The following is a 368-nucleotide window of genomic DNA, read 5'->3' as shown; positions in this document are numbered from 1 at the left end:
AGCTAATCATAGAATTCATCATCCTAAGTAAGACTTGTTTGAATGTGAAAAATAGCAGAACCTTGTACTTGTCCTTTGTGTTTTTTACTTCTGTGCTTCACCCAGTGGTGCTGTCGCTAAGCTCTCAGCTGCTAATTGTAAGGTCAGCAGTTCAAATCTACCAGCTGCTCCATAGGAGAAAAATAGGGCAATCTGCTTCTGTAAAGGATTACAGACTTGGAAACCCCATGGGACAGTTCTGCTCTGTTCTGTAGGGTCACTAAGAGTTGGAATCAATAGCAATGGGTTTAGGCTTGTGTGTTGGATAGGGTTCTCTAGAGAAACACAAAAACCAGCAAAGTATATATATATATATATATATATATATA

Source organism: Orycteropus afer, unplaced genomic scaffold (genome assembly GCF_000298275.1).
Source record: "Orycteropus afer afer isolate SDZICR_OR568_19922 unplaced genomic scaffold, OryAfe1.0 scaffold00511, whole genome shotgun sequence".
NCBI classification, from domain to species: Eukaryota; Metazoa; Chordata; class Mammalia; order Tubulidentata; family Orycteropodidae; genus Orycteropus; species Orycteropus afer.
This window is presented reverse-complemented; position numbering follows the sequence as displayed.